Source organism: Callithrix jacchus, chromosome 1 (assembly GCF_049354715.1).
Source record: "Callithrix jacchus isolate 240 chromosome 1, calJac240_pri, whole genome shotgun sequence".
NCBI classification, from domain to species: Eukaryota; Metazoa; Chordata; class Mammalia; order Primates; family Cebidae; genus Callithrix; species Callithrix jacchus.
In genome coordinates this window covers 76,550,730-76,578,257 of record NC_133502.1, presented here as the reverse complement: position 1 = coordinate 76,578,257, position 27,528 = coordinate 76,550,730, and the positions used below count along the sequence as shown (strand labels likewise).

Here is a 27,528-nt window from a genome sequence, read left to right as displayed (position 1 = left end):
CAGTAGATGAAGTTGCATACAGCTTCCTTCTCTTTTTACAGAAGCCTAATTGAAGCAATAATAATTAACATTAGCACAAGAATCCCGGCCATGTTGAAGACTCGGCATCCATATTGAGTGTAATTTTGACATTAAAATACTAATATGAAAAGATAATCAGGTAACTTAAGTTTAAGGATTCTTTCCATCTCTTTGGGGATTCTCTCATAAACATAAATAGTGGTAGATGAACAGAAGGAAGATCTCAAAATACTCGGGTTGAAATCCCAGCTGCTTCCATTGACCTTTCTGCACCCCTGTTTCCTATTCTGACCCAATGGTGAGAAGCCTCATTTTGTTCCCTCACAGGATTGTGTTGTGAGTGTCAAATAAAATAGTGTGCAAAAGAACTTTGTTAATTACAAAAAGTATATAATTACTTGGCAATCTATAGTTATTAATTACATCAGAAGGGTCGAACCACCTGCATGTGTAATCAAGTTTTCTCCGACTGTCTCTGAAAAAGGACAGGATAAGTAATGCTGGTTGCCATAACAAATAATCCTCAAATCTCAGTGGCTTAACACAAATATATTTATTTATTACCTTAGTCTGATGTGGGCCAGATGGCTCTCCTTTGTGACTCTCCTCCATGCTGTGACTCAGGAACCCAGTTTCCTTCCATCATGCGATGACTCTATTCTAAAATGTATTCTCTGCAAATGCTACAGCATGGAAAGAGAAGAGATATGGCGGTTCACACAGGAGACTTCTATAGCTAGTCCTGGAACATGTCTGCTCAAATTCCATGCCTAAAATGTAGTCAAATGACTTCAAACTAACTTCAAGGGAGTATGGGAAATGCAGTCTTTACGTATGCCCAGAGAGAAGAAACAATATTTGGTAAGAATCTATCTAGTCTCTGCCACATTTCAGAGATAATACGATGGCCCAGTACAGAAAATTATTATTTTTATTTTCTTGTGTGCTTGATCTGGCCAAGGAAAACCTGACAGGTCATTGTCACTTTATGTGAGGTCTACTTAGACTTGAGTTTGAGTCCAGACTGTATCTTTCTAGATGGGTGAAGTAGCATGCATATTTTAGCTAGTCTTCAAGAAAACATTTATTTGCATGATATTTTGATTATCTTAATGAAACCGACAATACTGACTGTGCATTTGTAATATATATTTGGCACAAAGCTACGCACTGGTTGAGACCAGTATACACAAACATACATGCACACACACGTACGTATCAGGCCCAAAACCCTTACCCCAACCTCCAGCTCCAGAAACTATAAAAGTTCGGGGAGTCAAAATTAGCCCACACAGAACAACAGTGAGCAAAAGTAGGAAATCCATAATTAAGCACTACACAATAAGCTTCTGACTATAAAGCAGAGGCTATGGACTTTCACCTCATTGACTGAATTGGCCCATTTTGTTTGGACCATATGGTGTTTTGTTTTAAAAGTCTGAACCAACATCTTAAAATCAGAAGATTTTATTATAATGTTTTCTTGGAGAAGTAGAAAATCTGGCAACTTCCCCTCCCTACCCTGTAACAACCAATGGAGCTGAGTAGTGGTTTTCACCTTGACACAGGACACAGTCCTCCAGGTATCATGGCCCCACCAGTTTCTACCAAGGCTGCACAGTGAGAAATCTTGGATTGTCACTTGTCATGTTGTTTTCCTCTAACTAAAAAAATTTTTTTCTATACTCATATCTCTATAAAAATTAGAAAACAAAAAATACAACAAGAAAATCCTGGGTTTCATGAAATATGGGAGATTGATAAATCTTAGTGAGGTTAAAGGACACTCTTAAATGTCTACCATGCAAAAAGAGTGCATCTTCATTCAAAACACAGAAACTATCATTGAGTTACATTACCACCCTGGCCTGGTAGACACTTCAAAAAAAGATAGCTTTATTGAATTATAATTTACATATCATTAAATTTGCCTGTAATCAATGTACAATTCAATGATTTTAGTTAATGTATTGAATTGTACAACCATTACCACAGTGTAATTTTTCAGAACATTTCCATCACTGCCCAAATTCCCTTGATCCCAGGTGATGGTTATTCCCTGCTCCCATCCTCAACTCTAGGAAAATACTGATTTGTTTTTCTTCTCTGTTTGATAGACATTTGAACATTTAAATCATGCTCTGGGAGCTATAAGGTATTCAGAGGGGAAGGACATTATTCCATTCTAACATAGCAAAGACTATATATAAAATAGTCTTTTGATAGTTTGTATATAGAAATGCTGACAAAAGACATAAGTATTTGAGAGTTACTATCATTTTTTGCTTAATGACTATTTCCAGCATCACTTTCTTCCATGGAATAGTTTCACTGCAACTATCAAGCTTCCTTAGATAACTTTTCTTTGTATTTGTGTATAAGGTGAAAATTTAAGACAAACACAGATCACATCATACCACTATATATATGTTTATGGTTTCATTGTTCCTTATAAATAAAACAACAGCAATGGATAATATGTAAATTAATGTCTCCAAATCCTTTTCTTCTCCATTTCACCTATAAAAGAATCAAAGGTCCTCGAAGACCCAAAGCAGATCATCATCTCATTAGAACTATAATGATTACTTTAACTCCCTTCAGACCTCAAAACGTTTATAATCTGTATTTATACAAATTATAAGTCTTCTCCCTTCAGACCTCAAAACGTTTATAATCTGTATCCCATATTAAGCAATTTTTCAAGAGCATTTTCTTGTGACAGTTATTCTGATGTTTCTTGTACTATTCACTTCTTGTCTTGATATCATTTAGTTTGACACATTTATCACGTAACCGTGACCATCTGTTTCCTTAATATTTTAAGATCAATTAGAGTTCTCATGCATCTTTGTATTCTTTCTGCAAAGCCTTAATCCCCTACCTTTCCTATAGTAGGTGTTCAATCAAACACATACTATTTCTTTTTGAAGAACAGATGTCATTTATGAATTACATTTAAGAATGATAAAGGTAATTCTTCAGCTTTAAATGTAATAAAAACAAAATGAGTTGGTTGAATCAATATAGACAAGATGTAGCAAGGTTTTGTTTGCTTGTCATTGAAACTAAGGCTGCTGAAACTGGGGCAGTCTGCTTATTTTTGCCTTTTAACAATCAAATTAGATCAACTATTTCATCTTCTGCTCACAGCTCTGCCATTTAGTCAATTAAACAAGGAGGCTAGGGTGCATCCTAGAAGTGCCATTTTTCTGTTGCTTCTGGGTTTTTATTTTCGTGTTTGTTCTTCTCTGTGGCTTTCTTTGTGCCTGTCTACTTTTCCCATCCTTGTTTGAGTCTGTCTCTCCTTCCTGACTCCGTTGTCCATCTGCGTCTCTGCTGTGGCCTATGTGTGGTGGTTGTTCTTTGACTGGCTCCTACAGGGTCAGCATCCCCCAAGTTCTGGGACACTTCAGAGTACCAGCACTGGCTTGTCTCACACAGCAAGACCAGAAAGTCATTTGTGGGTAAACACAGGTCATAGGAGGCATGCAGGCAGTCTTTAACATCCTGTGCAGATAAGATATTTGTGCTAATAATTTTTTCCAAAAAAGGTGAAGAAGGAGCAAAAGGAAAAAGAGTAAATGCTCCAAACAGAAAAACTGAAATATTTTAGAACATTGCAGATATGCCACATCACAAAATCTTTATCTTTGATTTGACCGAAATGGAATTTAACATTCAACAAATGCCACTTATTAGGCGAGAGTCTGTGTATTGGAATGAGCTGTGAATCTGTATTTAAAATATGCAATACATCTTCTTTTCTACATTAGCATGATGTCACTCTCTCAGAATACACAGATAACACTTTTTAAAAATCTGTCAGATCATTCTTTTGGGCCGAGGTTATAACTTGATCAGAGAAATTGCAACTTAAGGGGATTTCACTTTTAAATGTTTCTTTGTGTGTTTTCACCCACATCTGATGTTCTCCACAAAGCCACTTTGAGATCTAGAAAAAGAGGTTTTGAAATAAGCAAGTGTCCCTTCCTGGAGGAAAATAATTCTACAGATGTCGCATCTTCATCCCTCAACAAGACGGTCCCCCAGAAACCTCCAGCCTTCCTGCTGCTTCATATTCATTAATTAGTCTGAGTTTTCCTCCGTGTTTCGTTTACAAAGCCACTTAAACCCACGCACCCATTTAACATATTTATGACCCCAGCTTTCTCTCTGTTCTCTCAGACTGTACCGTAATTGTTCTCTGGAACCAGGGACTGCAGAGAGCCTTCCCTGCTGAAAAGAGACAACATAAAGAAGGAAATGAATGTGTGCGGGTTGAATACCTTCAACAAAACGACTGGGTGCAGTTTGGCCCCTGTGCCCCTCCCTCCCAGGGTCACTTTAATTGAGTGGAGCCTCAACCTCTATTGAGTGTATGGGAGACTATTAACTCTTAACAACACTCCGTCTCAGGTTATTTATTTATTGCTTAAATGATTTGTTATTGCTACTTGAATTTAATACACCCTCTGGGAACCAAGATGGCAGCATCATGTTACAGAAAAACTACAAGTTATTTTAAAACTGTAATTGACATTTTATGAGAGCCATAAAATCTTTCTGAACAAATAACTTACCATTAGTCAGAACCTTCAGCGGGAGATCTGTAAAATTAGGGATATGGTGGAACAATACTGTACTTGTGTGTGTCTGAGTGTGTGTGTGCTGGAGAGGGTGGGCCGTAGGCAAGCAGGGAAGCAGCAGAGAAGTTGTAGTGGATTATTTGTCATTGCTCCCAAGCATCTTGATTTAAATCATCATACGTTTGAGCCAGAGGGATCTGGGAAATGAGGCCAAAGATTCCCAGGAACGATGACCTGCATATGACAAACACATTTCAGGTGACCACCCTGGGTCCTTCACCTTTGGTTACGCATGGAAACAACTTCCTATCCGGATACCTGGTGTACTGCAGCCAAGCTACCAGCTTATAGAGTTGGCAGAGACATCAGTTAGAATAACCCCTCCCTGGGCTATCAGGCCCAATCATGTGTGCTTTCTTAAGATGTTTATAGCAGCTATGAGAACTTACCATGGGCAGGGTTGGAGCATCCTATTTCCTGACCCAACAGAGTTTGACATTTTGACATTGCTTTGAGTTAATAAGATAAACTTGGCTTGCAAAATCCACAATTCCAAATGTGGTACTGCCAGTTTTCTATTTAATGGGATGCTGTCATGGATGCCACCCAGATCCCTCACTGGGACTGATTCTTCCAGTTGTCTTGACTATTGGCTGCTGAGCCCACAGCTGCATCCAGAGGAATTGCCTTTGGCAGAAGTGAGGTTGCCTCACCCAAATTATGTCTCCTTCTCCAGAGTAGTTCAGATCCGTAGAGGAGGTACAAAAGCCCAGTTTTCACACCTCAGTTCTGGACAACTCTGAACTGCCACCCCCATTACACAGTGACATATAGATTACCCAAGGCCTTGGCTGCAACTGCATTGCAATTCCACTCCCGGCTCTGTCCCATCTGGCTTTCCTCGCTGCCTTAAGATGTTCCTGAGAGCACTCCCCAACAAGCCCTCTTCACACTCTCAGAATGTTTCCAGAGGAACCCAACCTAAGACACATGTTCCTTTTGCCTTCATTGACCCTTCCAGCCAACTTGGAGCCCTGAGGATCACACACCCACCAGCCAAGGGAGCCCCAGTCTGCTTTGTAAATCACACAAGAATTCATTTAGCTGGTTTCTAATCTTTTTTGCTCTGATCTTCTTCTTGTAGTTTCCAAATGCTCAGCTCTGAAATCTCCACCAAATCCCAATTACGAATCCTGAATTTTGGTCCCATTTTTATTTTATTTGTACCTTACCTTTTCCCAGTTGGCTTTGCCTCTGAGTTCCCATTCTATATCTTGGAGGTAATTTTTGTAGCCAATGGTAAGAAGCTCCTTACAATAGGCCCAGATGAAAGAGCAACGTAACCTCTGATGCTAGTACCTTTCTAGTTAATGCTGCCCTCTCCCCCACCAAGACCTCCACTTCACCCACCTGCCAATACTTTGAGGTGAGCACATCAGACAAGGGAGAATAGGAGCATTCAGAAAATTAGACATTAGATGCAATTCATGGCGGGAGAGCATGATATTCATATTTTGCTGGGCCTTAATCTTCTAAAAGTACTAGCAATGTGCTAGGTACTATGCAGAGCACAGCACACACGCTGTGTATACAAAGCTGAGTGAAAGTGCATGGGCACAGAAATAATTAGCATGACATAGGGCTTCTACTGATTATATAGAATATGCCTGATTATGTAAAATAATACATGCAAGAGGAAACTTAAAGATCATCGAAGACACTAACTTCTTCCCCTTCTCCAACATGCACACACACAACATACCAAACTTCGTTTTCTGGACTATGGGCTTCTGATTACTTGTCTTTAGGACGGGGAATATCTCTGGAGGTTCTTTTTATTTCCAAAGAACTCAAGATATTTGAAAGTTGTTTTCAAGGAAGTTAAAAAATATGTCTGGGATTTGTTTTAATCAGGCATGAAAGATATGCAGACACAGAAATGATAATTATGAAGTCTATATTCACAGACTCCTAGGAACAGGAGCTGTGACATGCCATGCAGGCCACATGGGGAAGCACCAGGGTCGTCAGGAGGTAGAGGGAGTCGGGGAATGTGGGCAAGGTTTTTTACTGTGGTTTCCATGAGGAGGAATCCATGAGGTAAAATAAGCAGATTTAGGATTGGCTAGTTTGAGTAATTCAATGGGCTCTGGGACGTAGCCACTCTTTCTGTCTGGCATCTGGCCCTGGGGTGATTGAGATAGGTGGATAATGGTCAGATAAAGAAGGTGATTGGAGGCTATCCACAGGATCAGTCTCTCCATAGGGTATGTTCCTACAGGGGAATTGTTCGTTCTAGATGTATTAGTCCATTCTTATCCTGCTATAAAGAAATACTTGAGACGGGGTAAATTATAAGAAAAGAGGTTTAATTGGCTCACAGCTTCCCAGGCTATACAGGAAGAAGGGCAGCATCTGTTTCTGGGGAGGCCTCAGGGAGCTTTTACTCATGGCGGAAGGTAAAGCGCCAGCAGGCATCTTCATCTGGCTGGAGGAGGAGGAAGCAGGTGTGGAGGTGCCACGTACTTTTAAATAACCAGATCTTGTGACACTGTATCATGAGAACACCACCAAAGGGATGGTGCCAAACCATACATGAGAACTTCACCCCCATGATCCAATCACCTTCCACCAGGCTCCACCTTCAACAATGGAATTAACGATTGAACATGAGATTTGGGCGGGGACACAGATCCAAACCATATCCCCAGGGAAATACGCATTTGTCATGCCTCAGATACTGAGCAATTTCCCTCCACTGAGGCTCCTCACTGCTTTGTTCTTATTACAATTTTGTAGTATTCTATACTTAGTTACCTAATGTTGTTAACTGATCATTCTCTTATCTGTATGTCTATAACTATTGAAATAGGAAGTAATGAAAGTCAATTTTCCTTCCACTGTCCTATTCCTTTTGTAAGTATACCCAGAGTGATTGGGGAATGTGGGCTCTGGATTGGTTGGTGTGCAGATGAAAGGTGCACTCCCAAGCAAGTTGTTTGCCATCTCTAGGAATTAGCAGCCCTGGGAGCAGTAGTTTCTCTTGAGTTAGCAAGGCTCAGATGCCAAAACACCAAACACAGAAATTAGAAAATGTGGTTATTACAAGGGATGAACCGCAGCTGCCTCTGTGTTTTCTACCCCAAGTCCGACCTCTGCGCTATGGGGCTTTAACCTGGGATTTTCTTCAGAAGGCTCTCCACTCCTTGCAGTCAGTCATTCTCTGACTCTGCTTCCCTGCCTGAGTTAGGACTGAACTTCTTCTCTCATTTGTCTCAGTTGAGAGACACCAGTTTATCCTTTTCTTCTCCTATGTCCTGTATATTACCCAGCAGATAGTTGGGAACATTCTAGTTGCATTTTGAGCACTTACAAGTCTATCCATAGGATGTGTTCCTATAGGGGAATTGTTGGCCTCAGGGAAATATGTCTTTGTCATGCTGTAGATACTGAGAAATTTACCCCCACTGAGGTTCCTCATTGCTTTGTTCTTCTTTATTATAATTGTTTAGCATTCTATACATAGTCAGTTAATGTTGACAACTGATCAATCTTCTCTGTACTTCTATAAAATATGAAAATAAGAAGTAATGAAAGTCAATTTTCCACCCACTGCTCCATTCCTTTTTTATCTAGACCAAGAGGGAGTTATAATAATGTTCAGTTGATAATACTTTTATAAAATAATTTTCACCGATTTATTGTCTGGAAAAGCAACCCTAAGCCATTAAAATAATACATGAGGCTGGGTGCGGTGGCTCACGCCTATAATCTCAGCACTTTGGGAGGCCGAGGTAGGTGGATCACGAGGTCAAGAGATCAAGACCATCCTGGCCAACATGGTGAAACCCCATCACTATTAAAAATATAAAAATTAGCTGGGCGTGGTGGGGTGCACCTGTAGTCCCAGCTACTTGGGAGGCTGAGACAGGAGAATTGCTTGAACCCAGGAGACAGAGGTTGCAGTGAGCCGAGATCATGCCACTGCACTCCAGCCTGGCACCTGGTGACAGGGCAAGACTCTGTCTCAAAATAATAATAAAACATGAATGAATCTGGGTGGCATGCACCAGTAGTCCCAGCTATTCAGGAAGCTGAGGCGAGAGGATCACATGAGCTAAGAATTTGAGACTAGCCTGAGCATAAGACCCTATTTCAAAAAAAAAAAGTATGAATTAATAAAAAACATAAGAATGTTATTTTGATTAAACAAAAAATGATAAGGTAACTAAAGGAAAAAATTCCTATAGAAAAGTTGATAGCTGGTTTTAGTAACAGAAGGAAAAGTGGACAAGTCCAAATGGAGTATTTCCAAATAATGTTTATGAATAACAGCAGGAATTTACAGCGTTCATATCTTACACTTTGTTTTAGAAATCTCATAGCACTTCAGGAAAAACAAATAGAAGGGGAAACTGGTGATAATAGCACAGATTTTCCTTGAGGCAGAAACTATTTAAGTTTTGGAAAGGAATTTTCTGTGCAAGAAGAAAACTTGTGCTTAATCACCTACACCACCCATTTGTCCACCCAGCCCTAAAGACAGTCCTTCTCTGACCTTTCATGGTCTCAGGGAATTCCTTGCATGGACAAAGTTCAAAATCTATACTTGATGGCTACTCTGCAGGAGGACTGATAAATGGGTGAAAATTTTTATTTTTTGAAGATCAGCATACTGATGCTTATTTGGAGTGTTCTTTACTTCCTCATTTTCATCTTATATCTTAAAATTCCTGGTCAGGCATGGTGGCTCACACCTATAGTCTCAGCACTTTGGGAGGTCGAGTTGGGCGGATCACCTGAGGCTGAGGTCAGGAGCTCAAGATCAGCCTGGCCAATATGGTAAAACCCTGTCTCTACTAAAAATACAAAACCTAGTTGGGCATGGTGGCGTATGCCTGTAGTCCCAGCTACTTGGAAGGCTGATGCAGAAGAATCTCTTGAACCCCAGAGGCAGAGGTTGCCATGAGCCAAGATTATGCCACTGCACTCCAGCCTGGGCAACAGAGTGAGACACCGTCTCAAAAAAAAAAAAAAATCATTTTTCTACTGCAGAGGAAGAAGAGAAAAACTCAGCTTACTTTTCACATTTTACCTAGCACTTGCGTATGTGTGACCTAAAAGCTCAAAGATCTTTTTGTAGCAGTGTTTTATGATTAAACAGTACAGCAAGCATATAACATCTGTGCCCCAAGGAACCACCTGAATATAGAAACTTCTCCAGGATCATCTAGTCTGCATATCGCATGGGAAGAGCGCATTGAGGAGGTAAGTGGAGTGTGTTTCACCTCCGTTAAGGCCTTTCAAGTCTGTTCTCCTGGCTACCCAAGACTCTCACCTCATCATCATCTTTGACTTCTCCTTGTCTAAGAGATGGTGTATTAACCCATTTGTCTCAAACGCCCACATACTTTCCAGGTCTTATCAACCTTATCTTCTTACCATTGCAACAAACGCAGCCCTGACTTCAAAGTTCCCTTCTTTGACTCTCTGGGCCGTTTTTGCACTTACCGGCTTCTCCTCAGCACAGACTCCTCCAAAGGTTGACACTGAGGCTGCGTTCGTCTTTCAAAATCTTTCTCTTCATTTTATTGACATCCCCCTTCCCCACACTGTCTTAAAGCTTTCAACAATTTCTCTCTACCTAACAGTGGACACCACTGGCCACTTTCTCAGTGCCGGGCCTGCCTTAGTTCATCCTCACAAGGACTGCCCTTGACAGAGGTGAAAAATGAAGTGGTCCAACTTCTCAGAGGTAGTAAGTGGAAGCCCCAGCCTTTGGTCTCTCGTCTATCTGGAGTTAGAAGCCATATTCTTAATGAGTATACTCTGCCTTCTTCAGAATGCATTCTAATATTCAAAATTCCTCATTCTGAGATGTAAGGAGCTGAAAAATCAAGGCTCACAGTATTTCTCACCACGTGAGCTCATCCCAGAGTAAATTATTTCTCTCACTAGGAAGCCACTTACATGTCTTTCTTTCTTTCCTTCTTTCTTTTTCTTTCTTCTTTTTCTTCTTTCTTTTCTTTCTATTTTTTTTTTTTTTTTTTTTTTTTTTTGGTTTTAAGGAGTAGAGAGTTTAATTGACAAGAAAGAAAAGAGAAGGCAGAAGGAAGAGGCTCCCCAGTACAGAGATAAAGGGATGGGGGAGGGAGAGGGGCTCCAAAGTTGAAAGAGGAGACCCCCAATATCATCCTTTCTTCTTTCTTTTTTTTTTTTTGAGATGGAGTTTCACTCTGTCACTCAGGCTGGGGTGCACTGGCACGATCTCGGCTCACTGCAACCTCTGCCTCCTGGGTTCAGGCAATTCTCCTGCCTCAGCCTCCTGAGTAGCTGGGATTACAGGCACGTGCCACCATACCCAGCTAATTTTTTTGTATTTTCAGTAGAGACAGGGTTTCACCATGTTGGTCAGGCTGGTCTCAAACTCCCAACCTCGTGATCTGCCCTCCTGGGCCTCCCAAAGTGTTGGGATTACAGGCGTGAGCCACGGTGCCCAGCTCCTTGGTTTCTATCTGGTCAGAATATTTGCTTCTTAAAGGCAAGTAACTATGTTATACTTCCTTCTATCTTCCACAACATAATTATTCCCAGCTCAATAAACACTTGGTTGTTTTGGAGAAACTTCTTCCATCTTCAAGGGATTCAGCATATTTGGTCTTGGGTTCTCAAACTGCTTTCTCAGCTACACTTCTGAGCTCTGCCCCCTTTGGAATGTTAGAGATGGTTTCTTCTGCTGAGAAGTGTCAGGAAACAGACATATAAAGCTGCACACTAGGCAAGATCCTGAAAGTGTGTAGATTGATGCCATGGCTTGAAACATTTATTCACTTGCCTTAAAAGAAGAAGAAAGACGTTTCTATAAAAAAATAAAAAAAAAATCAGTGCACGGAATGCCGACATGGGACCATATAAATGCAGAGTTGTGGACAAATAGCACAACTACCCACGAGACTTTGAATACCTTAGGCAGACACCCTCTGGTCCTGGTTGTATATTTCATAGATGAAGTAAAAGAAACATTACCATTGTCATCCTCCCTGAATTCTTCCATGCTGTAAAGAACAGTGATATGTTTGGGTTAACTGGGTTGATGACGGTGGTGAAAACAGAAGCATGGGTAATAGGTGCACTGAAATCTCAGAAGTCATCACTAAAGAATTTATCCGTATAACCAAAACCACCTGTACGCCAAAAACTATTGAAGTTCAAAAAAAAAATAAACAGAAGCAGATGCCTCATGGGAGCCAGAGCATATGTTCAAGACATAGCAAGTGTGATAGGCATGTCCTTGAAAAGACACCTGCTGCTCCTCTCTGGACATTCAGTGATGGGGCCGAGTCAATATCTATGACTTCTCAACCAGCAACTAACTTTGCTCCAAGCCAATGATTTCAACCTTGGCTGTCTGGTGGAATTGCCTGGAGATGCCCAGATTCCACTTCTGGAGACTAGATTTTTATAAACTTCTCAGACAATTCTAGTGCTCAGCCACAGGCTGAGAACTGTTGGTTTTCTGAACCCTTGCAACCAGGTATGACCTGTGAAGCAGCATCCGGAGGCACCTGAAGCTCATTAGAAATGCAGAGTCTCAGGCACCACCCCAGAGCTGTCATATCAAAATCAGCATTTCAAGAAGACTCTCATAGGACATGTATGTATATTAAAGTTTGGAGAAGCACAAATCTAGGCTCTTCTCTTCCTGTGTTGCTTCTGACCTCCAGAATCTTTGCCTTCTACTAACTCAGTGGCTTTTCATCTGTCTTTGATACTCTGCTTCTGTTCCTGCTCTAAGTTGTTGACTCTGTGCGTTTTGGAAGCGTGTTGACGTCCCACCTGTTTCTACCAAACTCTAACTGATCCTGTTAAGCAGAACCACCTATCCCAATTGGACAGAGCTGCCCCAGGCCTGCTGGCCAGCCTGAAGACCAGCTGCCTGGGAGGAGTCCTTTCATATCTGATCCACTATGGCCAGATCTGGAGACACCCCATCCCAGAGGCCAGCTTTCTTCAGGTGAGGCCATGGGCCCAGCAGACATCCACTGAGGCCTCTCCTCTCTGAGCTATCATTTTTGGAAATTACTATCATGTGTCACTCTGGAAGTCAAAGCTTGCAACATGTTGTCCAGAGCTAAGAGATGCTTATGCAGGTGGAAGAGAATTCCTGTGTTGATGAATTGGGCCTCTGAGGATAAATGGCCACTGGAAATGATTCATCTTGAGAAACTGACCCAGGCCTGATTTAAAGCAGCCTGATAAATTCCATTCTGATGAAGAAAATGAGGTGTGGATAGAAAGTGCTGGTTAATGATAAAAAGAGACTTTCTTCCAAAGTGAACCAAAGTCTCCTTCCCTCCCTCCTTCCTTCCTTCCTTCCTTCCTTCCTTCCTTCCTTCCTTCCTTCCTTCCTTCCTTCCTTCCTTCCTTCCTTCCTTCTTTCCCTCCCTCCCTCCTCTCTCTCTCTCTCTCTCTTTCTTTCTTTCTTTCTTTCTTTCTTTCTTTCTTTCTTTCTTTCTTTCTTTCTTTCTTTTCTTCTTTCTTTCTTTCCTTTCTCTCTTTCTCTCTTCTCTTTTTTGAGATGGAGTTTCACTCTGTTGCCCAGGCTGGAGTGCAATGGTGCAGTCTTGGCTCATTGCAACTTCCACTTTCTGGGTTGAAGTGATTCTCTTGCCTCAGCCTCCTGAGTACCTGGGATTACAGGCACCCGCTATCACGCCTGGCTAATTTTTGTATTTTTAGTAGACATGAGATTTTGCCATGTTGGCCAGGCTGATCTCGAACTCCCAAAATCTTTTTTTATTTAAATCCCAGATATACAAATGGTATTGACGAACCACAGTTTCATCTTTAGAAACAAACGCCACCTGGAGAAAGCAAGTAGAGATGAAGAGTCTGCAAAGACAGCCATGAGAAGGCTTCCTCCCCACCCTCTGCCCTGATCTTCCGCCTGCTTCAAACAGGTCCCTTTTCTGCAGCAAGGTGTTGGAGACTTCATGATAAGATTCCTGCTTTCCCCCTGCATTTACATTTATATGATGACTCTAAGGAGAGCTGTGATCTAAGGAAAAGACGGAAAGACTACAAGGCATTTCAGGGAGGGCTGTACATTGTTTTGCTTTTTTGTGAGCAAAGGAAGGATACCTTTCTCTGAATCACCTTAAGTCATTTTCCTCCACAGTTGTCCTCACAGTCAGCATTTTTTTAAACCGTCGAGAGCAGCTAAACCCAGCAGAGAAGTACTCTGCATGAGGTTTCTTGAGTTTTACCTGAGATGACTTACTGTGAATGAATTGAAGAATCGTCTTCATGAGTCTGCAGAGGTTGTTTGCCATGGGGAGATTTGTAATCACTTCACCAGCACCTTTAAATCGACCTGCAGATGTGCCCAGGTTAAGGAAAAACAATATTGAAATGCAAATTACAAATTAAATTAGGGAAGAACTATACTGCAAAATGTATAGCTAAATAGTAAGAGCATCTAAGCTATTTGATTAAAAATCAGTAACCACTTTGATGAGAAATCTGTGGGACAGAAAAAATTAATCAATTGTAAATAAATACAAAATGAAGAGAAAGTCCCTCTAATATTTTCCGTACATTACTATGTGTAAATATAATTATTTTGACAAACAGAATAAGAAGACAACATCAGTGCAAATTGAGGCAAAATGAATCCCTCTGTACACAGTGTGCTATGGTCTGAATGTCTGCGTCCCCCAGAATTCGTGTGTTGAAGCCCTAATCTTCAAGGTAATGGTATTAGAAGGTGGGGTCTTCGGGAGGTGATTAGGTCATGGGATCAGAGCCCTTATGAAACGGATTAATGCCTTTCAAAAGAGACCTGAGGGAGCTCCCTCACTCCTTCCAGCAGAGAAGCAAAAAGACAGGTCCAGCGAGAGGGAAGTGAGGCCTTGCCAGGCACCACATCTGCTGGCACCTTGACCTTAAACTTCTCAGGCTCCAGAACTGTGAGAAATAAATTTCCATGGCTTATAAGCCACCCTGTTTATGGCGTTTTGTTGTAGAAGCCTGAGAAAACAGACACGCTATGAAGTCTATGAAATTTTGAACAACACTAGTTCGACAAGACCCGCCCATACCGTCCTTGTGCTCATTCCAATCTCAGTCATTTGGGAATATGGCAGATTCTATTTTTCAAAAACAGTCAAGGAATACATCCCATTCTACATGCTGTACTTAACAGTGTGGTTTTGACAAGCAGAGATAAGGTCCCTGCCTCTGAGGAGGCAGAATTGACACCATGTGACTTCTGAGGTTGGTTCTCCCTGCGTCTTGTGGGACACCTGGTATTGGAGACCAGCCAAGGCTGTGAGAAGAAGCCCAAGCAGCCTTTGGAGAGGCCTGTGTAGGGTGGATCTGAGATCCTCAGCCCATGGCCCTAGCAGAGCTCCCAGCCAACGGCCAGAACCGACTTGCCAGCCAGATAGATGCTAAGCCAGTTTGAAAGCACATTATCCAGCCCAAAATTAAGCTTCTCCAGCTGACCAGGGGTGGAGCAGAGAGGAGACTAACCTCAATTGTAGATTCATGAGCAAAAGAAATGATTTTTGTTGCATTAAGTCACAGAGTCATGGGGTGGTTATCACAAAGTGAGAGATAATTAATACGAGGCCCTTCCCACACACCCTGCAGGGTTTTGTGAACATCCCAGGGATCTCAAGCACAGCTCAATGCTAGGAGGAAGGAGCTTTGATATTTGGACTTCTGATTAAAACTGAGGTTCCTCTGGCCAAGCCAATAAGAGATTCTGAAATCCAGCATCCCTGGTTTCTCTTTGGGTAGGAAATGAGCTGGGGGTCTTGTCTACTGCCAAGGACCACCCATAGCTAGACTTCCACTGCCTGCCCCACCCTCTCCATAGGAACTGTAGACCAAGGAGCTCCATGCATTTCCCATTTGGGGACCCCTCCACCCCATCTTCTTGGCTGTGCTGCTCCATCCTCCCCTTTAGCACAGTCCTCACCTCCCTCAGGGCTCCTGAAAACAAAAGAAACCTCCCCCTGGGGCCAGGCAGTCCAATGACCTTCTTGGAACAGAAAAGGAATGATACTGAAATGGGAAAACACACATACTAATTGCTCAATTTACCTGCCACATTTCTATTTTGTTTAGGAGATCACCAAGGGAACAGAATGACTACAAGAAAGACAGATCATAATATTGATAATTAGAGGGAAAAATGTATTATGGGCCAGGTGACTTTTAAAATCCCCTTCAGAGATTAAATATTTCTCAAAACCTATGGCAGCACACATACAGTACACCCATTATGGGGCATCATATGGAAACAAAACTTAGGAGAGTAAAAATAGCTGAAGTAACAACTGGTCCATTTGACTTAGAAAAAAGGAAAGAATCCTAACCTGGATCAGGAAGTCAGAAGTCTCATCTGAGCTTGCTGTCTCATCCTGGGCAGGTAACAGTCTGTTCCACAGCTTAGTTTTCTCATCACTGAAAAAAGATTGAACGTGATCATCTCGAAGCTCTCTTGAGCCCCACAGTCCTACAACTCCCGTACAAGTCATCTTAATACAAGCTGATTCAATTACCAACCAATCAGTGCTACGAGGAAATCAGATAAATGTTTGGTGCAAGTATCAGAATTTTTTGCCACTCTGTGGCACATTGCCAAAAGTTAAATTGGATTCATATAACTTTATATACCTCGAAGGTAGCAAAGAGTGAACAAAGAGATATGAGCTATGAGTGATGGATGCATAGAGGTTTTCTGTGAATACTCCTTGAGTGATAATTAACTAGCCCATGACATGGCATGTTTATTCTAATTATTATCATGTAGATACAGTCCATGGGCAAATGCTCATTTACCTGCTTCAGACATGTCTGCACACACATGTATAACAACAGTCACTGTAGTCTCATCATGAGGCAGATAGTTTATAAATGATTTTATGATCATTCTATATTTAGTCCATGCTAGATTATGAAGAAAACTCCAATTGCTTATATAATGTTCATTATAAAGGCAAGAAATATTCTTAACATTTTTCACTTTTAATTTTTTTGTCTGGGGATACTTGCCTGCCACACATGTAAGTGGGCAGAGCGGCAGGAGGACAGCCAGTGAAGAGTATAAATCTTGAGAATTCTGGGCTACAGGGGATGATTTAGCTAGAAAATAACTATGGAGCACAGGTTTGCTCTGCTATTTTGCTTGGCAGGAAACAGTAATCAAATTTAAGGTGGCATTGAGAGAGGAATATTTTCTCTTACCACACAAAAGAGTCATCTGACAGTGGTTTCCCAGAGTTTTGGGATAAAAAAATCATACTTAAATGAGAATCCTAGTGGTGGAGCTTAATGCTTACCAGCAAAAAATAGTTTTGAAGAGACTGAGTTTGCTAGGCATCCACTGGATGCTTATAAATACTTTTGAAAAATTTCTTAAAAAGTAAAAAATAGCCCACTGAAACGATGCTTCTAAATATTTCCAGTAGTATTGTTTATAATAGCCCAACATTGGAAACAATGAAAATGTTCATCAGAAGAGGATTCACCAATTTTTTTTTTTTTTTGAGACGCAGTTTCGCTCCTGTTTACCCAGGCTGGAGTGCAATGGCACCATCTCGGCTCACTGCAACCTCCGCCTCCTGGGTTCAGCCCAGCTAATTTTTTATATTTTTAGTAGAGACGGGGTTTCACCATGTTGACCAGGATGGTCTCCATCTCTTGACCTCGTGATCCACCCGCCTCAGCCTCCTAAAGTGCTGGGATTACAGGTGTGAGCCACCACACCCAGCCTGATTCACCAATTATATTATGATTCATCCACACGCTGGAATACTAGGTACCCATTAAAAAGAATAATAAAGCATTCTATATATACAGTTAAAGTTAAAGCTTAAAAAGCATTAATATGTTTAATTAATATGTACACAATTTTTTAATGTTAAGTGCTCACCAGATGCTGGAAGGATGTGTAGTGACTGCTAATAGCAACTGCCTCTGAGAGGTAGGAAGAAGTAGGTACTGTAAAGAGGAGTGGGTGAATCTCTCTCCACTTTTTGTTTTTTTACTGTTTTATAACTTTTGGATGTATATACCACATGCAAAACAAACCATTAAGCTAAAAAGAAAGCACACTAAATGAAGATGACATCAGTGCCATTTTACACAGGAGAACCACTGTGATGGTAATGTACAGTTAAGTCTCATATGCTACAAACCTCTATGCTCAGTCCACTTTCAACTTTTCCTACCATCAATCATTATTCCCATTCTCCAGCTTTGTTTTGTTAATTACAAACAATGGGACCAACTTTAAACATGCAATGTAAACAACAAATAAAAAATATCCCTTCCAAACACAAAAAATATAAAGATGAACAGGAAAAAACTGTCTTATAATTAAGAAAAAGCTATGCAGAAGTCAAACCGCATACACTAGGTTTTAGGAAAAGATTTTGTAGTGAGAAAACAATTACAGTCTTGTCTTCGTTAATACAGCTTCCCCACCTCCCTACAATTTATTCTGAATGATAACATGGAGATAGGATGTGGGATGGGCATGGGAGCAGGCGACTGAAGTCATGCCCATAGAAGAGGTATTCCCAGGAATTACAGAAAAGAAACTGCAATATGAAGATGATTTCTCTAAAACAAATGACCTTATATAAAGATGCTGGGAAATATTTATTTTAAGTAAACAGGCATAATATTTTATGCCATTGGAATTAAAAGTTAGGTAAGAACTGACCAGTGTAGTGTGTATTATACCTGTCGACTGTGCCTTTGTCTTAGTGCCTTTTTTTTTTTTTTTGAGACGGAGTCTTGTTCTGTCACCCAGGCTGGAGTACAGTGGTGTGATCTGGGCTCACTGCAACCTCCGCCCCCCTCAGGTTCAAGCGATTCTCCTGCCTCAGCCTCCTGAGTAGCTGGAATTACAGATGTGCACCACCACAGCCAACTAATTTTTGTATTTTTAGTAGAGACAAGATTTTGCCATGTTGGCCAGGCTGGTCTAAAAGTCCTGACCTCAGGTGATCTGCCCACCTCAGCCTCCCAAAGTGCTGGGATTACAGGTATGAGCCACGGCACCCGGCTAGTTACTTAATATTTTTCAGTATGTAAATACAGAGGTATTTTAGGTAATGTTGAAGCCAGGTGAATTAAGGTGGACTAAAGGGTAGCAAGCTTTCAGTAAAGATGTTGTTTTTAATAATGATAATGAGATGATGAAGATGATATTGATGATAACAATGGGGATGGTATGATGATGTTGATGGTGATAATGGTGATGATTATTGCTCTCATTTGTGGTTTACTATGTGCCAGGTATTATACAAAGTATTTTACTTACATTATTTTATTCAAATCTCACAACAATCCTACAAAACAGGAATCGTTCCATTTTCCAGCCTAGAAACAAAAACTCAAAGAGGTCAAAAAAGTTTGAGAAAGTCTCATCTTTCTCTCTCTGGTGTTAAACTGGAGATTAAGTTAATGCTGATGGAAATCATGCAATATATCTGAACTCAAACAGATACTGTACGTGGTACCCTTTCCCTTTTAAATAAAAATATTTTCACCAGCCCTGAGAATGCCTCTTTGAGGCTATATATGTGGATACACCAGATGATTTCTCATCAGCAGTTTTGGTAGTCAGAAAACAAAAATGTGTGTTTTCTTCATTTTGTTTATCATCAGGAGGTCTAGCTAGAAACCAATGCCATATGGCTCTCTAAAGTAGTGGTTTCATTGGGCTGGGATTTTAGCTAACAATGGGAACTACACATAACCCACAAACTATCTCATCCTTACTGTAAGACATAAAACATCTGGATATGCCTATGTTACACATGTGAACATCTCCAGGTCAGTATATTTTGGCCTGTAGATGGAGAACCATTTTTCTATTGTCAAGCTAGGAGGAATATCTTTGCCACTGATGGATCAATGTGGTGATGCCACATGGTTCCACTTACTCTTTGGCCCTTTTATGACATAGGGCCTTATGACCTGAATTATGGTATCAGCAACCCAGGTCATAGGTTCCTGGGTAGGTTTCCTAGTAAGTTTGGGCAGGATTAAGAGCAGATAGCAATACCCAGAATTACTTTGTTAACTTCATCATTGCCTGGAAAGAGGTAGATTTAAGCATCCACTGATTAGTAACTAGATAAGGCAAACTGCCTTTTTCACCATCAGAGAGTAATGAGACAGTAAGTTAGAGGCAGTGGGGTTTGTGTCATGAAACGATTTCAGCTGATATTTTCATGGCAGACCCCAGAACACACTGAGACATTCTGCAACAGAACCCACTGCCATCAAGTCTCCTTCTGCAATAGAATTTCTAGACATTATGACTTAATTAGATGTGCTTCACTAAAGAAGGCTGGAATTGGCTTGGTTTTCTATTGCTGCGTAACAAGTCACCACAAACTCAGTGGCTTAAAATGGCACTCATTACTCTCCGGATGGCATCACCGCATTGATCCATCAGTGGCAAAGATGTTCCTCCTATCTTGACAGTAGAAAAGTGGTTCTCGGTCCAAGATATACTGTTTTGGAGATGTTCACATGTGTGACTAGGCATATCCAGAGGTTTTGTGTCTTGTGGCAAGGATGAGATAAGTTTGTGGGTTATGTATAGTTCCCATTGTTAGCTCACCGTTCTGAGGTCAAAAATATAGGCATGTTGTGACTGGGCTTTCTGCTCAGGATCTCACAAGGCTAAAGCCAAGGTGAGAACCAGGCTGTGTTCTCACCTGGAGTGCAGTGCCCTCTTCTAAGGTTACATCCAGTGAGTTGCAGTTGTAGGACTGAGTTCCCAGTTTCTTTGCTGTCTGTCAGCCAGGAACCACTCTCAGTTCCCAAAGGCCACTCACAATCCTTGTTGCATGTTCCTTTCCGTCTTCAAAGTCAGCATTAGAGACTCTTGTGTTAATCTCTGTCACCTTTCAAATCTATTTCTCCAATCTCTTTCAGTGGATCATCACCTGATTAGATCAGGCCGAGGAAGGATAGTTTTTCCTTTCCTAACACAAGCTGAACCATACAGCATAACCTAATCATGGGAGTGACCATTTCATCAAAGTCCCAGAGATTATACAGGGAATGTATACCAGGGGGCTGGAATCTTGGGGGATATCTTATCATTCTGAATGGTTATATTTCACTGAGATACATTTGTTCTGTTGAGATCTGCAGGGGTGAGATGAAACCCCTGTGGATGAAGAACATTCCTAAGGGGGAGGTCATCCACCCAGATAAGGGCTGGATTCCTCAGACAGGAAACAGGAATTACGAGAGTGGGATTGAAAGGATGGAGGAGACAATGTCACTCCTTTCCTTGGTCTTTACTTTGAGAAACTTGAATGTCTAAGAGTTCACTCCAGTAGCGTAGGTTAGAGATGACCACTGCTTCAGTGGACACAACCTGGTGCTGGCCAGGAAGGCAGCCCTGGGATGGACCACAGGCTCAAAATGAGCATTATCCATTATTGAAAAGATAGTACTTATTTTTATTTCTCTTTTGCTCCACTCTTGCTTCAGGAAGCTTTTTTTTTTTTCATACCTCCCCATTGTTCAGCCACTTATAAGGAGCACACCTGGATCAGAGTGCTAAAGAAACAACAACTACTTCTCCAAGTTAGCATGCTAGTAGCAGAAATTTCCAGCAAAAAAACACACAGGGGAATGTGGATCCTATAGAGAGAACAATGACTGGAGCTGTGTAGCCTAGCCTCGTTTTCTGTTCATGCTCTCTTTCCCTATATTTGACAGAGGATGTCTGGGTTCCATCTATTAAAGAAAGTAGAATTTCCTAATATAGTCATATTGATGCATATGCATTCATGGAAAAGACAAGGTCATTGGTGGACTGTGCTGAGAGGCTATAATGCACCACATTTCCTTCTCTACCCCTGCTCCTCACTTGCATGTGCTACCATTATAGTTAATTCCAAATCACCAGATTTGGCATCTATTCAGTGGCTTTAAAGTGTTGAATTAACCATGCCTTGTTATGTTCTGTATCTCCAATGCTTTTGTATCTTGGTGTGTTGCTAAACATAGAGACTGCTCCTCCCCAGGTTAGCAGATTCCTAGGGACAGTAAACAACCCACCTGCCAGCGCACCTTTCATATATGCAAACCAACCAATCCAGAGCCCAGACAACATGACCACCCCCACCTCCTCTAATAACTGGCTCTCACACACCAAGCTACTTTTCCCCTGCCTTAATCATTCCAGGGCCAGGTACTTGAGGACTAGAGAAAGTCCCTATACCCCAGAGCCTGCTGAAATTCTTCAAAGTAGCCAGTCCTAAGTCTGCTTCCCCTATCTTACCCATTCCTTACTGTGGAAACCACAGTCGACATCCTTCCTCATGCATCTTTACTCCTGGCTGTGATGGCATGCCCTGAGTTCACTGCCAGGTGGTAGATGAGAGGGACACTTCTAGGCTGCCTTCTGACAGCCACTGAAGCACAGGCTCTCCCAAGATCTGTCATCTTCTAGCAAAATTTCCTCTCTACTCTCCTAAAGCGGATCTCAGGTTGTTGTGAGATCTTTGAAACCCGGGGATCGGAGGGAGTGTGCACAGATGGACGGTTAGTCATCATCGAGGCAATGTATTGTGTATCCATGCAGGCTAGCCATTTCGGCTGCTGTGTGACACACTTTGAAACTTGGAACTGTTCTGATCTGAGTGTGGGATGAGATGAAGCTGACATTGAAAGGCTAAGGCTTTTATTCCAACGTAAGTGTCAAATGTTCTTTCAGAGCTGTGATTAGAACAAACATTAACTACTTCATTCATGAAAAAAGAGTTTTTTAAATCCATGCTTTCAATCCAATAATGCCATTTCTAGAATTCTATCCTAAGGAAATACCAGTAACACAAAACATCCAGGCAATTTTATGAATGAAGATGTTTAGCATAGCAATATCAAAAGGCAAAAAAAAGGTGTGGAAAATTATAGTACATTAATGCAGTGATATGATATGCAGCCCAAAGAGAAAAATAAACACATGTAAATATTAGGAACATGCAGAAGTACATAGAAAACAACTTCTAGAAGTAGAGCAAAATATTTAATGTATTCTATCACTACAATCATGGTACATCCACATAGGTAGATTTAATCCATGAATATTGCATTAAATCTCAATTAAAATTTTTTATTGAGAATAAACTCGATAAAAATTGAGAGTCACAAAAAATTTAAATTGTTGCTATAGGCTGGGCACTGTGGCTCACACCTGTAATTCCAGAACTTTCAGAAGCTGAGGTAGTGGATCACTTGATGTCAGGAGTTCAAGACCATCCTGGTCAAAGTGGCAAAATCCCGTCTCCACTAAAACTACAAAAATTAGCCAGGTGTGGTGGTGCAGGCCTGTGATCCCAGATACTCAGGAGGCTGCGGCAGGAGAATTGCTTGAATCCAGGAGGCAGAGATTACAGTGAGTCAAGATGGTGCCACTACACTCCAGCCTGGGCAGCAGAGCAAGACTCCATCTCAGAAATAAATAAATAAATAAAAGTAAATAAATAAAATTGCGGCTGTAAGATGGATTGTAAGGCAAAATTAATCATTAACTGTTTCACGCTTGATGTTGTGAAGTTGTGTGATGATAATTAAAAGGGAAAGCATTCAGGTGAAAAAGTGCAAAATCTGTCTTTAGGGGGATATTGTGCCTCTATCAGCAAGAACCTCTGTCTTAAAAATATGCAGCCCTAAGCCAGGTGCAGAAGGTCACGTATTGTATTATTCCATTTACATGAAATATTCGAAATAGGTAAATCCAAGAAGACAGAATACAGAGTGGTAGTTGTCTGGGCATAGAGGTAGGGAAAAGGAAAACTGCTTAATGAGTATAGAGTTTTATTCTGGAGAGAGAGAAATGTCTGGGAACCAGATGGATGTGGCAGTTGCACACTATTTTGAATGTACTAAATTACTGAGTTGTCCACTTTAGAATAATTAATTTTATGCCATGGGAAATTCATACCCATACATGCTTTAAAGTGGCTTCTTAAAATGATGCATACTTGAGCTCCAGTCTATGAAGCTCCAGTCTAGAGCTGTATGTTGTTGAAGTTTTCCAATGAGATGCTCAGTGAAAAACAAGTCATGGAGAACTCCCCCACTCTGCTTGCCCAATTTGCAATGTTAGCAAAGGAACTATAAAATCAACAGTACCGTGACAGTACTGTAGCTTGTATTTGTGAAATTTAAAGCATTGGCCAGGTGTGGTGGTTCACACCTGTAATCCCAGTACTTTGGGAGGCTGAGGTACGTGGATCACCTGAGGTCAGGAGTTCGAGACCAGCTTGACGAACATGGCAAAACCCCGTCTCTACTAAAAATACAAAATTAGCTGGCTGTGGAGGTGGGTGCCTGTAGTCCCAGCTACTCTGGAGACTGAGGCAGGAGAATCGCTTGAATCCCGGAGGCGGAGGTTGCAGTGACCCGACATCACGCCACTGCACTCTAGATTGGGCAACTGACTGAGACTCCATCTCAAAAAAAAAAAAAGAAAGAAAAACTAAATTGAAACCATCAAACCCTGACTGGTGCTGGACACAAGAAGAGTACCTCCAATGACATCCCCTTGGGAGCCACATTACCTCACTGAATAGCTTGGAAGAGTTGGGTGTCCCAGGGATAGTTCAAGGCTATGTCTGAGCCTCTCATAAGGCGGGTGGGAGCATGGCCAGCTTCTTCGGTTCTCTTCAAGCCCCTCCATACGAGCGTCTTTAGACGTCTGTTGACTGGTGCCAAACTTTAAAATATGGAGCAACGCCATTGGTTAAGAAGAAATTGTTATAGTAACTATACAGAGACCAGATACAATATTTTATCAAAATTATAAAGACTAGATTTGCTCCATTGTTGTCTTTGAAATTTCTTTTAACGGGATCCCACTTCTACCTCCATTAAAGGTTTCACAGAGTAGCAGATCTTTTAGGAGCTGGGGAGCCTTCAACACATCTGAAACTGCTCAAAGATAACCAGTCTTACACAGCTGTTGTTGAAACCATAGAACTATAAAAAGGCTCCAAAATGTGTTAAAATGCAGAAGCCGCTGGCCATGCAAAACAGGTACAAAGGGCAACCCCAAATGAAATGAAGGGAAAACCACCACGCATGAGTCTATAGACTCATTTGTTCTCTGCAGAGGTAGGTGAATCACCAAGAGAAAGCTTTGCAATGTGCAAAGGTGTTTCAAAGATAAATGCAGTATTTTGCTGGGTGATATTAAGTTAGAGAATATTCCTGGTCTCGGGACTGTTTTAGGGAACATTATGGCTGGTAATTTTAGGTTTGTCACTTCTACCAAGAGTTCCTTTGGGGGGAAATATGCCTCGGCCGAAATTTAAGCAAGCGGTATCTGCACATTAGGATGAAGTTTTCACCTTTTTGTTCTCAGAAATATGGAAAATGAGGGAGGATCACGTGGTTCTGGTAATACCCCACTTTTCCTTTCAGCGGTTTAATCACACGGGAGGTCTCGCGTTTCATCAGGGTGTGAAATGCCTTATATTTCTCCTGGTTTCTTTTTTCTTCTTGCACAATGAATGCAAGTGCAGGAACGCGAATGCGGCCCTTCCCCACCACACACAGGCTGTCTCCCACCCCCTGCCAGCTATCCCTGCTCTGACCTCCCGGGCCTCCCTAAGGAGACGGTGCCCCTTCCTCCGCAAGTCGCAGTCCCGCAGCCCGGGCCCTCTTTCCTCTTCCCACCCCCGCCCCCCGTCTCTGCGGGGGCGCGCGGGCTGGGAAAGGGACGAAATGGAAAAAACGACCGCTCCAGCACCCTCACCTCCACCGCCACCCTCACATCCGCCGATCCGGGGTCAAAGCTGCCCCATCTCACAGGGGCCTTCACTGCGCGCGGCACCAAGACCCCCATTTCTATGCACCCTGGAAAGGGTGATTAATTTAAAGTGAGTGGAGTCTGTTTCTTTAAGACAAGCTCATAAATCGTGAAAGATCACCACTTCTTTTCAAAAGCCTCTCCACGGTCTGAGTCTCCCTTCTGGGTCAGTAAAGTCATTGAAGCTTTAACGGCATGCCATGGCAGATTACACGATACAGCTGTCCCGGCACCGTGAAAATTAAGTTATGCCCCGTGTCAGCAAAGGAGTTTTCCCCTTTCTTTTCTCTCCCCTCCCCCACCCCTCCTCTTTTTTTCTCTATTCCTTCCCACCCCTACTCCTCTGCCTCCACGCTCATTCTCTCCCCCTTCAACCTCGTGCACCCCCCTCCTCTCCTCCCTCCTCCCAGCCTTTCCAGCGATCTCCCCTTGGCCCTTTCACCTTCCTGCCGGGAAGTGCACATCCCAGGACAGGCAGAAGTTGGCCCACAGGCTGCTGTGCTTTGAGCCTGGGCTATTCAGACAGTAAGTGGAGATGATTGCCTTTCAGAGAAGAGCTGGCAAAATGCTGTCTTTTGTTTTCCACTCACCCCCTACACACAAACATACATTTTTTGCTTTCTTCTCTCCCTCTTATTCTCTTCTCCTCCTCCTTCCTTCTCTGCGTCGAACCTCGAGTGGAACCCCTCCGGACCTGATGCTAGCAGCGCCCTCTCTGAGTGCTTCCACCTGCTGCGGCTCACTCCATGTTCTTGAGCCAGCGCAGTCTGCTTGGAGGTGACTCTCCCCTCAGGTCAGCAGCAGCGGTCAAGCCTTAATTTCCTTCCAAAGTTAATCACTAGCGTAGCTGTGGCTGCTGCTCTTTTCTCCATGCGGGAGGGGAAGGTGAAGAGAGCTCCTAGTAAACTAAGAGAGCATCAGCTCTGCAGCCCTGAGCTCCCCTCCCATGCTGATGGTGACTCATACACACATGGCCTCCTAAGAACCCTCAGGGCCCTCAACACCACACACAGACACACACACACACACACACACACACACACACACACACACACACAGAAAGAACATAAATCCTTTAACATCATTTACTTATAGACCTCTCTGCTGAAAAAATTGAAAAAGCAAACTAAATAAAGAAACATACATTTGTCTATTTGCCTGCAATCTGCATCGCCCCAAGAGATGGGATACATGCTTACACAGTGAAAAATTAAACCTTTCTAGCGTTTCTCCAGCAGGGTGAAGGGGAAGAATGCTCAGTTGGTTTTGGAGAGTCTGACTGGCATTTTCTATGGTTTAAGCGATCGCCTTGTTTTGGGGTCCTTGCTCTGCCCACACACTACCCCACTCCCTGCCTTCTCTTCTTACCATCCAGGGCCTACCTGAGCCAACTGTTTTCTGCAAAAGATCCAGGAATTAAATAAAACCACATGGTAAACTAGAGAGCAGTTGTTGACATGAACAATATAATCGGCTGCTCCACCATGGAAAACATAAAGGTTTTGAGAGACTGACTCAGCTGGGGTGGAAACTCTTAAAGCAATCACATTTTATAATATTTTTAAAAATTAGGTGCTTTGGAAGAACCATCTAAGAACAGAGCAAAGTTTTGATTTTAGTGGTCTAAGACCCAAAAGTAGGTCAGGTATGGTGGCTCACACCTGTAATCCCAACACTTTGGGAGGCTGAGGCAAGAGGATTGCATAAAACCAGCCTGGGCAACATTGCAAGACCCTGTCTCTACAAAAAATTTAAAAATTATTATACCTTTCATGAAGATGATAGGGAAAGGCGACTCCTTAATTTGGGGGGTTCAATAGGTACCCATGTGAGCTGAGGAATTCTCCGAAGCTTAGCACCATGGATAGAGACATGATATGTGTGAATGGGGTTGCCCTAAGTTCTGGGGGCTCCAGGCGGTAGGCAAACTCCTCTGCAGTCCAGCAGTCTTACTCCAAGGGAAGTTCTCCACCTCATACACCCCAGCCTTCCTTCTCCTTCCCTAATAAGCTAGCTTCTGACTTCCTGATGCAGCTCTTAAACTGGGTGGGA

At 42.1% G+C, this 27,528-nt stretch overlaps 1 long non-coding RNA gene across 3 annotated transcripts in view; it reads right to left on the bottom strand.

Moving 5' to 3' along the window:
- Positions 1–26,403, bottom strand: part of LOC128931736 (uncharacterized) — a 32,600-nt gene extending 6,197 nt beyond the window's left edge. The window contains exons 1-7 of one of the 3 annotated variants that reach the window (XR_008480610.2): positions 26,086–26,403; positions 24,227–24,381; positions 15,995–16,082; positions 13,891–13,983; positions 11,575–11,665; positions 10,122–11,469; positions 586–8,175 (exon numbers count right to left, since the gene is read on the bottom strand). This is a non-coding gene — a long non-coding RNA (uncharacterized LOC128931736). Of the gene's footprint in view, positions 1–585; positions 11,470–11,574; positions 11,666–13,890; positions 13,984–15,994; positions 16,083–24,226; positions 24,382–26,085 lie in introns of all 3 variants that reach the window. The other 2 variants (XR_008480608.2, XR_008480609.2) reach the window with 2 other exon arrangements.
- Positions 26,404–27,528: the final 1,125 nt, after the last annotated feature.